Here is a 13,645-nt window from a genome sequence, read left to right as displayed (position 1 = left end):
GGTCATTCCTATTTCATGAGCTCCCACCATTGTTTCATACTTTTGTAAGTCCAATACAGTCGCCACCATTAGGGTGATCAATACTAATATAAAACACTTACAAATAATACTTATCTTTCATTGAAGAGACTGAAAGAAGTAATATATAGTTAACATCCCGATCAATGAGTTTCAATTCGTAACCCCAGAGTTAATTAATTTACATCGACATGTTAATGATAACAGAATACTCTCAGGTATTTATTCAATTATTAACTTTTATTCACATTTAAAAAAGATTATTTAACTATTTATCTTTATAATATTCCAATATCTCTATGTTATTGGATGCTTATGTGGTGTCAGTGATATAGAGATTATTGGACGTTATAAAAAAATTCATCAAAATTAAGTATAGCAATATTTTATTTTTCAAATATCTTAGTTTATTTGTTTTTTTTTTATTTATTATTAAGTTTTGTTATTTTTATATATAGTTTGATCACATTAAAGATAATTTTATGGGGAAAGTTGAGTGAGATTTTCGATCCAAATCTATATATATATGATATATGTAAAGCTAAGTATAAGGCAGTAACATAGCGTTCTACAATAACTTCATTCTATTTTATTATTTTTTTTAAAATTTTTTTTCATATTTTTTCAGTAATATTAAAATCTGAAATAAAAAAAATAATTACAATTTTAAACAATGATAACTTTTTTAGGTTCATGTTTTTAAGTAATATTATAAATCTTAAATAAAAAATCATCACGTTTTTCTATTTATCAACTTGTCCTCTTATGTTTATTTTTTTTTTCAGGTTTTTGAGAAGTTTTTTCAAAAGAATTTTCTAATTGCATGATATTATCTTATAATTTAAATTAATTTTGCTTACATTATCATTTATTAATACTCTTCATTCTCTTTATTAAGTATGATTATCTTTTATATATATCTATAAATTTATCAATTGTTATATTTTTATTTTCAAGATAGTGACGATTACAAGTGAGATACAGTGATGACAACGACTTTAAATGTAGTGACGAGTGAGATACGATGATGACAATAATTTTAAAATTGATGAGTTTCCTATAGATTTATTAATCATTATTTTTTCCCAATTCTATTTTTATAAATTTAAATTTAATCACACCAAAATAATATTTATCGAATCACTAAAACTTCTTGATTTCAATTTAATTTATGCCAAAGATATATGTTTTGAAAATGGACCTTATAGAAATATATGTCTACAATAAATTAATTAATAATTAAAATTTATTGAGTTTAAAAAATTAGAAAATCAATTCTAAAATTTAATTTAATTTTCTTGTGTTATTAAGAGTTAAAAAATGAATTTTGGAATAGATACTCACTATTTAAAAAATTATACAAAAATGTTAAAATTTAAAATTTGATATAGTTTTATAATTTAATTATCATTAAATAGAATACAACCGCACGCGAAGCGCAGTTTGTTTCCTAGTTAAATATATGTAGCATGCCAATAAAATTATAAACATACATTAAGGTGTTTGTATTATGCTAACAAAATTATATACCACTATTATACATAGAAAAATAAAAAATAAATATCATCTAATAATAATAATATACCATACAACAAAATACAAATATAATGTACAATAAAAATTAACAAAATTAATATAGATATAATATGTAAGTAATTTGTTTTTAATTTAAAAAAATATATATAAAAAATTATTAATTTTTTTATATGGCAAAATATAATATAAATAATAAATAATCAAAAAAAAAATATTGCTTTACAAGTTTTAAAATGAAAACATTTAATAATATAATTTTATAGTTGAAGACCATTTATTATAATTTCTGTATGTATACCATGTATACATGGTAACAAGAGGTCAACCCAAACTTTCGAATTAAGGTAGTATTAAATTGAGAAGCAAGAATTTACCACAAACCCTCTAAACTTCCATCTTGCTTTTCGCATTTCAACAGGTTCATAATCTCTTTCGATCTCTTTATTTCACCCCATCTGTGCTTCTGTTTTAGTATTATCATTTTTTAATTTCATATTTATGTATGTTTCACAATTTGTATTTCATTGTTGGATTTAAGATTTTGTGTTTATTTCTTTGTCCAAGTTGTTAAAATTAATGCTCGATGAATTGGGTTTTCGTTAAAAAGAATTTTTTTTTTTTTTTTGTTTGTTTTATGTTTTTTAAGATTAAATATGCAAATATAAGATGTTTGCATGGGATCTTCGTTTCTTCACTCTATTCAAGCTTCCATTGGCAGGGTCTCTCTTATAGCGTGCAGTCTTCGTCTTCGTCAACCTGAACTGGAATAGGTACTGATTGGTTTCTGTTGTTGTTATAGGATCTACTTATTTCTTATGGAATCATCTCCAAGAATAAGTCTCTAAGCTAAGCACTCCTTTAATACTCTACTCTACAGAGTCATTGTTTACAATTCCTTTGTTTGTCATTTTCCAGTGGATCTGATTTATTCTCTTTTCTTTAACATTTTTCAATCATCATATATTTGTCTTATTTAAAAGTGAAGACTCTTGATCATATTCATTCTTCAAGTTACCTTAAGAGGTTTCTATTTTAATTTTCTTTGTCTATCGTTTGTTGTTGCAAAGGAGTTCAATGTTTTTCTTTCTTTTTTCACAACTCTTTTATATTCTTTCTTTTTTCAATGTTTTCTTTTTGTTATAGGTTTGTTTTATATTGATTTTGATCTATTTTGCGCCATTATTTATGGCTTTGGCGCCTTACAAGGCTTTAGCACCTATTATATGGTTGAGCCCCTAATTATTTAGGATAGTTTGTTTAAATTTTCACGTTTTTCGGTATTGAATGTATAAGAAAATTTTGACACAATAATATTTTAAAGTTAATAAGTTATGCACTATACAGATTTATTAGTCGGAATAAAAGGATTATTTTGGTTAAGCTATGATTTAAAGAATATTTTAAACTAAAATAAGGTTTAAGAGGTTTTACTTTAAACGCTAATTCTTATTAGCTATGTTTTGGTTTATATTTTTTAGGAAGTTTCAGCATAAAAGAAAAGTGTTTGGAATTTTAGTATTCAGATTTTAATATTGTACTTAATTAAGTAAAATGAAGAATAAGAATCTTGAGGATCTTGTAATAAAGGGAGGTGGAAACACTAATGGTTAATATATTGGTTTAGATATATTTGGGAAGCAAATTATTATGAAAATTTAGTTTGTTCTCAATATTATAGGAATGTACCAAAATTATTATATTATTTGTATTTTTAAAGAATTTCTGGATGAGTGTTATTAGTTTTTTGATGGAAGAAATGGAAGTACAAATTTGAAGGATGAGTTGCGCCATTATTTATGGCTTTGGTGCCTTTTAAGGTTTTTGCGCATGATTTATGGCTGGCTCCTAATTATTTAGGGTAATTGATTAAAATTATAAGATATCATGAATTTTAAAAATATTATAAAATTTAATAGCTAACAATTATGGTATATAATTATGAGATTATTGCCTTATTAGTTTATTATAGATAATATAATATTAATTTTGGGTATATAAAATATAAATATGAGTTTATTATAGATAACATAATATTAATTTTGGTATATAAATATAAATGTGGGATTTTGTAATAAATTGGAGATAGGGACATTAATTGTGAATTGAGAATATTTTGTTTTATTTTATTTTTATTTTTGGAAAGATATTGAAATAAATGGAAAGTAAATGCTAATGAAGTATTGAGATTATTGCCTTATTAGTTGTATAGGAAAATACTAATATGAATAGTTTTTATAATAATTTGAATGGTATAATAATTAGGAGGTTATCTATTTAAATAATAATTAAGGAAGCATTATGTCATAATACCGAATTGGATTAATTAATATTAATTTAATATTATTAATTAAATGTATGATGAAGTGGTAATAGGAAAATGGTACTTTTGAATGTGAAAATTGCAATATTAAGTTTTAAGGATATTAATACAATTTTAGTTTAATTTAGGTTGAATAAAGATTATAGATACTATGTTTTACGCTATAAATAAAATAATAAATAATTTGACTTATTAAGGATTTTGACATGTTTTAGTCTATAAATAAGTAATATTTTTAAGAGATAAAATGAAATAATTAGTATATAATATTTTGAATATTTAAAGAATAATAGGTATTAAAAGGAAAATTTTATTTATGTTTGATTTTAAAAGGGTAAAATTAAGGAATAGGTATCCTATGAAGGTTATGAAATATAATGTTATAATTTAGTTGTAACTAGCCAAAGGGTAATCCCTTTGGCTAGTTCTAGTATTTTATAGGGAGATCTAGCTACTTAGTTTTGGTGGTTGGTTGATTCTCTTCAGTTTGAATAGTTTTCTAATTAAAGTTTTATGCTATTTTTATGTTTTTTTTCAGGTGGAACTTCAGTATTTTATTGAGTTAGGAGCGTTCTTTGAAGATGTTATAGCTTTATTGTCTAAATTTCCGGGGGCAGTTTTGTCCCATGGGGCTCGCTCTAAGATTTTCGCGGCTCATGGTTGGCAAAGCATGCTCTGCGGTTAGACGATGAGCTATCCTGGTTCGAGAAGGTTCCAGCCGGCGGACGTGGGCGTCGTAAATTCATGAGTGATTTTAATCACTTTGTCAAAAAAAATAAAATAAAATTGAGAAGCAAGAATTATATATTAAAAATGAAGACATCCATAGGAGTTAATAGTGAATAGGATAGGAGTTCTCACAGGTTCTGCAGACCCTACTATATCTGTATTATATGTACATATTGGCATTTTCATATTGTAGACAATAGTAAAACCACTCCTTCGCTGACAACAACTAATAAATGGTGTAAATTCAGAGCAAGCCCCATGCCTGCAAAGTCCAAAAGGGTGAGACAAAAACACTGAAGCCAAGTCCTCGACTTGAACCCCAAAACCATTGATCCTTTATTATTAGTAGACTTAGTTACTTATAAGAGTGACTAGTGAGCATGGTCCCCTAACTTACGAAACTAAAAACAGAAAAACAAGTAGACTCACTCAACATTGCTACAAATTAACCATTTTTCTTTGTCCTCTCTTACTGTATAGTCATAATCCACTTTTTTTAACCTAAATAGTCCTATGACAGTTTCAACACTTCAGCCCTAGAGTGAGTCCTTTACTTTTTACCCTTTCCGTTAAAAAGTAAAGAAAAGAATAAGGGAATCCAATTTCATTGATTTTTATTTAAAAAATATATATATATGAGAAGTGAGAAGCCAAGCTAATAAGGTCAGATTATAAGACAGGACATACCCCTAAAGCGACGGGTCCTGCCTACTTCTCTTCCTTGTACCTCTAATCAAACAGTGTTGAAGTGTTTTTTTTTTGAATTCCCTAATTTGCCCCTTTTGAACTATTTTGAATTAATGGTCGAAAAGTACTTGACCATGTTCTTGGAATGTGGCATTACATTTTGTCCAAGGAACAAACCAAGTAATTCAGTAATATACTTTTAGATCAAGAAAATGAGAGGTCTTTCTTTAGGGCTTATGTTCTCATGTCATTTTTGTCCTTATTCTTTAGGATTATGAAGCTTTTATAGATGTGCAAGTGTTAAGTCCCCAATTGATCACAAGTGAATTTTATCAAATTTGACCTTGCATGGAAATAAGATATACTAGATAGATGTTACGTGTCAAGTCACGTATGTTAATTTTATTTTAGTTTTTAATTTTTTTTAAGATAAATTGCAGCATAAATACCTAATGTTTCAGATTTTATACACTTAAATACTTAATGTTTATTTTTGGAGGCAAAAACACTTAATGTTACAATTTTCTTACACCGTTACTACAACTTCTATTAACTCATAAATATGAACACGTGGAGGGCCTAAATGCATTATATTTATTTATTTTATTTTAAAATTTAATATTCTTAATAACAAAAACTAAATGCTACTTGTTTCAAAAAAAAAAAAAAGAGAGATGCAATACTAAATTTTCATAGCTGAGTGAACCAGTGCAGTATATGAAACATAATTATCGAATTGAAGTGCCAATATCGTGTGAAAATTGTTATTAGAACTGTTTTTTTAAACAAAGTTTTGAAATAAAAAAAATAAATGTAATGCATCTGAACCCTACCTGTTTCTATATTTTATGAGTTAACGGAAGTGGTAGTAACGGTGTAAGAGAATTGTAACATTAGGTATTTTTGCCTCCAAAAATAAACATTAGGTATTTAAGTGTATAAAATCTGAAACATTAGGTATTTATACCGCAATTTACCTTTTTTTTTAATATCATAATTTTAAAATTAATAATATTCATTGTAGTGATAAACATTAAAATTTGAAAGCATAATAGTGATTTAAATAAAAATAAAAATTACTATTATACTTTGTAATAGTAATTAAAAAATAATTATTATTCGTCCTAAATTTATCTTCGGAATTAATGAAAATGCTCATCTGGTTAAAATATCAAAACATTCAAATTTAATATAAAATAATATTTAAAATTTAACTAGTTCTAAATATCAAAATTTAAAAATAATTTTTAATAAAAAAATAAACAATATGAACAAAATTATTATTAATTGCAAGGATTAATTATATTTAGGATTAATATGCCTTGTCAAGTTTCTTTAGTTAGAATCGTGAGGTGGTTGTCTCGCTACTCGTAATTCGAGGTTGCTTTGCATAACTGTATTCACTCTACTTTGAATAAATGAATTATCTTCTTGAGTTGTGTACTCCGAAGCAAGTGTGTGTCTCGTCAATATAAGTTTCAATAGCCTCTTATCCATATCTCGCTTAAGACTATGTAGTTAGCAAGTTATGAATATGTTCCATTAATCCTTTATTAACAAGTTATTCTTTTTTACATTAAATAATAAAATTTTACTATATCATGTGGTTTATATTCCACTGCAAGATCATTCTCTGAAGTGTAGCTAAATTTTGGGTATAATAATTGCCCCTTAAAAAGTTCTTTTTCAATAAAAAAGAGTTTTTTAAATGATTACAAGGGTATTTTCGTCTTAATCTCAGTTTCAAAAATTGCATGCTTTGAGTTTTGGTAGTTCATGATTTTGAGGCACATCATTAGCATTAAATGCCCATCTTTTCTAATTCTCCCTTGTTCCCATCTGTTAGATCTTTATTCTTTTCATCTAACGTTGATCATTCTTAAAGTATAAAACTCAAGAGAAAACACTTATTTGCCATTTCTACCTTTTAAATCTTCGAACCCTTCTGAAAAACCATCTTCGTTTTTCATCACCTTGCATGCCCTCATTGTACTTGACCTATTTTTTGCCTATTTCATCTTTAATCTTAAGAAATTCTTAGAGCCCATCATCGCATTCATCACGATCCCAATCGTGAAGTTATTTACTGCCTAGAAATCTTTAGAAATATAGTAAGTGGTTTACTTATTCTCTCTGTTATTCCCTTTTCCTAAGTTGGTACTTTTATTTTTACTTCTGATTGCATCTTCTTTTACTGTGTTTGGTTTAAGTATTTTTCGATTCAGTTTTTGGTAATTTCTAGGGCTTTAAGGAGTGCACTTAGGTTTATTAAATTCCTAGGTTTCTGGCCTAAGTCGAATTAACTCCTTCCAAGAATTGGAATTATTTTTTTTTTGTCAATATGGCCCAATATGGTTTTGAGATTTCAACTCCAGATTTCCTAAAAATAGAATGTCCTAAAGAATTAGCTCTTCCATTCAAACCCAAAATCCAAAAACCTAAATCTAAACATGAGATTAATGATGCCAGAATTAGGGATCATCTAATAAAAACCAATCTGTATGAAATTTCTAGTCGCTATAGGCAATTTTTACAAGAAATAACATAAGGTAAATGTTGTTATCTCCGAGATGAAACTTGGCCTGAACCTCAAACTTTATCTTCTATTCCTTAGCAAGACCCTTATTTATACCTCAAGTCACTATTGCTTTTTCATCAAGTGACCTAGATTTTGAAATTATGTCCACCAAGCCTCGTAAATCAAAGACTCCCAGGATCCTAATGTCGCTTTTGAGGTTAAGCTTATTGAATCTAAGGTAAGGGCCATTGGAGACTATGTTGGTGGTGTATTAAAGACTTGTGCATCAAGCAAGGGCGAGGATGCCGCATCAAATCCGTTGCTCCTGAGGAATTTAGCTGCTTTCCACCAAAAAGAGTAATTCGCGAGGAGTGTGGTGGCACCAGTACTAGTGGCTCGTCTCGGATAGGCGCTTGGAGCCTCTAGAACATCAAGGCTAGAGCAGTTCTCCCCTTGAGAGAGTACTACAAAGAATTCTATAATTATCTCAGAATCACACCTTTCCAATTGATTCCAAGTATATTTTAGGCTGGGAGTGCCCTACTCCCCTCGAGATAGTTTACTTCTATTCCATCAAAGTTGTTCCGGTAAGGAAGTGAGGTTCAGGAGGTTTCTATTACCTCGGTACTCACACTAATGATCGCAGGATCATTGTGAGGTTACCCAATAAGAGCGAGTTCAAGGATGATTTCTTCTAGATTACGAGTCTCTCTCCTAACAACACAATTGCGTTTTGTATTATACGTAAGTGATTTCTCTCTCAAAAGCTTGGTTTTGAGTTTTTTAGATTTATATATCTGAGATTGCTTACTTATTTCACTTATTGTGTTGACAGCGGTTACTAAAAGGCCAATCCCTACCCCTAAGATAGCCGAGCGGCATGAAATTTTGTTAAACCTTCCTTTTGGATTGCAGTCAGTCGATTTTCTACTACACGAAAAAAATTTAAGGAATGTCAACCTTCTTGCTCGGACCAGTTCACTAGTGACTACAAGGTTCCAAAATACTCTTCGTGGGAGAGGGTCCCAGTCCCAGCCGACGAGGAGGACCAATATTATGTTGCTCGCATCCATTATCTCAAGAAAGTAACCCTTCAGAAGCTGAAGAAGAAGCATCCCGAGGTAATCAATGTGGATGGTCACCTACCGTACTTAGGACAGAATGCACCTCGCTAGTAACATTTTAGGATTGCCAATATAATTTTTACACATGGGACGATTTTTGTACAGATCACATAACCCATAAGTTTGATAGTTGGTATTGGTACCCACGATTCCATGTCCAACTTAGTTGCACTAGTTCCGACTACAGAATTACCGAGGTAGTATATTACCAACTTGGATAGGGCGAGCCATCCAGATTCAAATTGGGATTTATATTCAATAAAATCTTGTGATATATACATGATCACAGGGTCTAGGGAGTTTAGTAATTACTATAGTTCTTCCTCTTCATCATTTGATGATTATGGTAACTTTCTTTAAGTGGGAGTTTATTCCCCACCTTTCTATTATATATTTTTGAGCAAGTGTTGATGTATCTTTTTTCTTTGCCTCGCAGATATGGATCTCAATTTGGAAGACATGCTCAACAGCCCTACTCTTGTAAACAAAAGATCCAAAAAACGTCCAGCTCAGGCGAATGAAGCCTCGGGTTCTACTAAAAAACCCAAAAGAACGAAGACAGCTGCAAATAAGAAGCGATCTTCTAACCAACTCACCACGGAGCTTGCGAAATCTCTAGAAAAGGTTGCTCCTGCTGTGGCGAGGGCCAATGAACAACCCCTTGGGTCTGTACACCAGGTGAAATTCTTTGCTTCTCGCCCAGAGATAGTTTTCCTCGAGCCCTCCTGCCCCTTGCCCATTAAAGCTGGCACATAAGGCTCACAACTCTGCTCGCTACATGCTACCAACAATTGGCAGTGCTATCAAACCTTTGAATCTAGCGACTGTGAATTACTCAATAAAGGGAGTTTTGAAAACTTGGTGCAGAGGAGTTATGATCTTATGCAGCAGGTTAGTCTTTTCTTTGTGTTTTTTTCTTTCACTCCCATTGTTGTTATACTCTCTTAATTTCTGGTTTCATTCCTCGCAGGCATCTTTCTTGTCCTTTGCTGCTCAACACATGGGGCTTCAACGAGTTAAGATGCTCGAGACAGAACTTCGTCAGACCAGAGAGCATCGTGATGTCATCGCCAAGAAGTGGAATGATTCAGAGTCTAAGCTAACTCGTGTTAGAAAGGAAGCCAAAGAGAAACAAAGGACTTTTAAAACTGACCTTGAGAATGCCCATAAGAAAATAAAAGAGCTCGAGGATGCTAACAAGGCTGTCCATGCTGAGGCTGACAGAAAACTTGAGGAGGCTAAGGTTGACACCAAAAATAGGGTCAACAAAATTGCCAAGCGGTCTATCTATCAAGCTTGTTTAGCCAATCCTGAGATGGATTTTAGCTTTCTAGGCAAAGGGACTGAAGAGATGCTCGCATACTGCAAGAAGACCAAGAAGGAAGAGGCTGGAGATGCAAATGAGGTTGAAGAAGATTAAGAAGAGCCAACTAAATCCCCTACTATGTAGTCTTGGTCTTTTTATTATTTTTATTTATTTAGGAAAATGGCCCTTTGGCCGAGACAATGGTTGCCCCTAGTGGCATTATTTTTTGTAAGAAATTTTGCATTGTTAGATGGCCAACTTTGCTTTTTTTTTTTTTTATGCATTTATCTTTACTTTTAATGCCTCGTATCATATGTTTGAATTGAATATGTCTGTTTATTGCGTTTTATTTCACAATCTAAATATTTATATTCTGATCCAACTTATTGATACTTTAGGAAGCATTCCCATTGTTCCTATTTTTCCTTTGATATGTTTAAGTAGTTATTAATCTACTATGTATATGTTGAGCAGTTATAATATGCGTGAAGTTTTAATCTGTGAGCAGTTTGATTTTGTCCTATTATATGCGAGCAGTTTACAACCTGCCATATTTAAAGATATTTTTTTAGAGCAAACTTAAAAAATACTTTGAATAACTCACCTCTGAAACTATTTTGTATATCTTTTGATTGCTCATATGAATAGTTAGATCATATATTCATATTTTAGCTTTAGCATTATTTTTCAAGGTATTCTTGTGCCTCGTTATAATACATGCCAGATTAATGTTGTTTTATAAGTTGATCTCATTTACAATTGCTATTTTGATTTTTCCTTTCTAAAGAATAAGTTTTTCAATTTTTTGACTTTATATTGTCCATAGACAATTTTAATTAACTATCCTTTCCTTTGTGGGAAAAAATTTAATTTTCTGGGTTTGCAACATAATATGTAATTCTAGATGAATTCCAGTTATTATGCACATATATGCCTCTAAGTAATTTGAAAAAAGATAATCTTTGTTAGTTATTTTCATCCATATAATAACAAGAAATTAGTCTCATAAATCAATAAAAGTTACATAATGACAAGTAGAAACCAATTTCTTCAATAAAAAACTACATATGTTATTATGTAGATTTCAATTTCATTGATTTATGGAACTGGTTTCTATGTCTTATTATGTCATTTTTATTTGTATATGACTTTCATTATATTTGTTAGTTATTTTCATCCATATAATAACAACCAGAAACCAGTTCATAAATCAATAAAATTTACATAATGATACATAGATATAAGTTTCTTTAAGAAAAAATTACATATGTTATTATATAGAATTCAGTTTCATTGATTTATGTAACTTGTTTCTATGTTACATTATGTTATTTTTTTTGTATATAACTTTTATTGTATTTGTTTCTTAACTTATTTTTAATTGTAGTTGATGATTTGAGATTTTAACATTTAATTTTTGTTATGGTTTTGTATGAGTTCACAAGTTTTATTATGGTTTCACAGGTTTTATTATGACTTTTCATAGGGTCAAAACCAGTTTCACATGTGTTAACGTAGATTTTTGTTAACCAAATTTGAGCCTTACAATGATAATTCAATACAAAAATAATAAAAGCTATAGAAAAATAAAATATGAACACCAGGTTTTTTTATGTGGTTTTGCAGTTAAAATCTGCATAGTCCACGAGTCAATCTTATTCAGATTTCTGAGTATTTTTTAGGGCCTCTTGCCTAAGAGCTTTTTCGTCCGCTTTTTTGAGATTGTTTGCCACTATTTATAATTGTACAGTGGCAGTTAATTACAAAGCTAACCAAAATATGTTTACAGCCATTATCCTTAAAATTATGGGATCTGATTACAAATCAAGCCAAATAAATACAGTTTTTACATAGCTGTGAATATCCCACTTTTATTGGGCTGAGATGAACGCGTAATCAAAGATATACGGTAAGCCTTATCTCATTGGGATGCCTCGCCAAGAAGGGAGCCAAGATCACTTTGATAGCGAGTAGTTGCTTGTCATTTTGGCTTCTCGAGAATAATATTGTCTTTACTCTGATAACTATACTCTCTGGTGTCGAGAGGATCTTCCTCGCATGCGTACCATCTTCTAGCAAGACAAACGGCTCGTTGTCTGCTATCTTGGCTCGTCAAACTATCTATACTTAGTTTGTATATCGTATAATATACGCTAAGTATTTTTAGTGTTGTCACTTTCTCTTTCACGCAGCGAGGTTGAGGCCTCGTCATGAACGTGTGCACCCACATGGTTTCTCGTCAATACATAAGTTAGTAGTTCGTACGTTTTGTCTCGCAGAGGGCTATTCAGCCAGCCGAGTTATAAACATACCCTGCGAATTATATTTCCAACGAGTTGTTCCATGCTAAGCATACTTGTCGTTTGCGTGTTTGAGTTCTTCCCAGCTCGACACATGTCCTCCTCTGATGTGCTTATTGAACTTCGGGTATAACAACAGGGTTAACAAGTTTCAAACTAGTTTCACAGGTTCGAAGCTAGTTTCACCAGGTTCAACACTTCGAAATTGATTTTATCGGGTTCACAAGTTCAAAACTAATTTCACATGTTTTAAGGGATCTGTAATGGGGTCGCTCTATTTTATGATGTTATTGTATAATTTTAATTTTAAGTTTCCTTTTTATTATTTTTTTCTAGGTTCGAAACTTGTTCTCACACTTATGTTTTATTTTTAGATTATTGTTATACATTGTGTATTGTTTTGATTATATTTGTGATTTTTTTATGTGTGTGTGTTAGGGGGGGTGGGGGGTTCTTCTTTCATCTGCTAACCTAATGAAATTAGTTTCATTTAACTTTATTGTTTAGCATTTATATTTGTTATTACTTTTCATAGTGTTGAAATTAGTTTTGTAGGGTTCACAGTCTCGAAACTGGTTTCACAGGTTTTAAGGATTCTGTAATGAGATTGTTCTATTTTAAGATGTTATTGTATATTTTCAATTTTAAGTTTCTTTGTATTATTTTGTTTCTAGGTTAAGAACTAGTTTTCACATTTATATATATATATTTTTTTTTATTATTGTTGTGTATTGTTTGTTGTTTTGATTATATTTGTGAGTATTTTTTTGTGCTTTTTTCCATTTGGTTGATTCATGAAACTGGTTTAAATTATTTTATTGTATATCATTCTTGTTTTGTTTTCATAATCTTTATTATTATTGTGTGACAAAACTAGTTTTTGTTTAATTTCATAATGTTCATTATTGTTATATGATGAAACTAATTTTGATTTATTTTTCGTCTTTTTCTTGAGATGGAATATAATTCTTCCAATAAAAATATAATGGAAGATGTTGCTAAAAATTTTAAGTGCTGACTCTAAGAAGAAACTTCTCCCATATCGTGAAGAAAAAACAGTAAATTGATCCAAGTTGTAAGAATTATCTTTTGTATATATATATATAT

Source organism: Cannabis sativa, chromosome 9 (assembly GCF_029168945.1).
Source record: "Cannabis sativa cultivar Pink pepper isolate KNU-18-1 chromosome 9, ASM2916894v1, whole genome shotgun sequence".
In the NCBI taxonomy this organism is placed as follows: domain Eukaryota; kingdom Viridiplantae; phylum Streptophyta; class Magnoliopsida; order Rosales; family Cannabaceae; genus Cannabis; species Cannabis sativa.
This window is presented reverse-complemented; position numbering follows the sequence as displayed.